Raw genomic sequence first — 1590 nt, 5'->3', positions numbered from 1 at the left:
AAATTAAAGTAAATTACATTTCTCTTGAGATAATGAATCTAGAAATGTAGGGAAACTAAAATGGTGGCTGTGGAGAAAAGTCAACCAACTGCTTAAATTGAGCCAAAGTTGTCATTATCGTTCTGACACTTGCAAATATTTAAAAAGGTTCAGAATACCAAACTTTACTTGGTTGGTTTTATATAGTCTAAAAGTTACCATTAAGAAAGAAGAAAAAAAAGAGACCATTTGCAAAAGGCAAATGTGTTTAAAGTTTAAACTATGCTCAGGTTTAAACTTGAAAAATGTAATTGTCATGGGTCAACTACCCCTTGTCTTGGATCAACCTGACCCCTAACTTGAGGAAAGTGAACCACAGGACCACTTTTTTTCCAAGTCACATTTTATGGCCATTTGTCATACTCATGGATGCATACACACTAGCCTTGGATCAAGACTAGCTGTAGAATACAATTCTCGTAGACGTATTTATGATTCTGACGTTTTCAAACGTCAGAATCATAAATACGTCTACGAGAGTTGATTTCTACAGGTAAAAATGTCCTAAGGGTTGGTTGGGTCTGTCGAGATGTTTAGCAAATTGACCACTATAACAACCAGCTGGCCATTTTGAGAAAAATAAAATACATACATAAAACCCGGAATACACACACACACACACACACACACACACACACACACACACACACACACACACACACACACACACACACACACACACACACACACACACACACACACACACACACACACACACTTGCTTGCCAGCAGCGACACAACTTTGTTTGTATTGAATTTATGACTCAATACCGCCCTCATCTGGCTAGTCAGGTTAGAGCACATCTAGCATAAGAATAATAATACATGTGTGTTTGTAGTGGGAATTTCATAGGTTTCTTAAAAGCATCTTTGCCAATAACAGTTTACTTTCAAACATGTATTAAGCATTTATTTTCTTTAATGAAGAAAATACACAAATACACATCCATATGACGTTGTCAGCCAGGGAGAGGGGAGGGGAGGGGAGGGTGGTGGGATGTTCGGGGGAGAAGACAACCACGCCTACGTAGGAGACCATTTGTAGGATTTGTGTACTACTTCGCCTCTAGTGGCTCCAATGGAGAATGTGTATCTTGCTAAATTAACAATCTTTGACCATACTAAACAGCTCCAACGAACTGCAGAGGCCAATGAGGTATATCTTCTTTTCGCAGATGAGTGAGGCTGGGACCGAGGTTAGGTATATCTAGGTTTCTATATCTATGGCTGAAACCTCAGTTTGTTTGTTTTGTCATTTTACTCACTGTTAATAAAGTTCAAAAGGAAAAAAAAGAAACCTCATATCTAAGACCCGCCCTCTTTTGGGAGCACAGAGAGCTCTCATTGGTGGAACCGCATGGTTACGTAATGGAGGGGCGGTGTCTGTACAGACCCGGTAGACAGAGCAGTTGCGCTGCTGCAAAAAAATAGCAAATCTACAAGCTCACAACGCGTCGCGCAGCGGCGCGTTGTGAGCTTGTAGATCTGCAATTTTTTTTTCACAACTAGCCAAGCACAGGTTGAACACCCCCTATGGAACACCCTTATTAC

This window comes from Gymnoscopelus microlampas (genome assembly GCF_963454915.1).
Source record: "Gymnoscopelus microlampas genome assembly, chromosome: 13".
Taxonomy (NCBI): Eukaryota; Metazoa; Chordata; class Actinopteri; order Myctophiformes; family Myctophidae; genus Gymnoscopelus; species Gymnoscopelus microlampas.
This window is presented reverse-complemented; position numbering follows the sequence as displayed.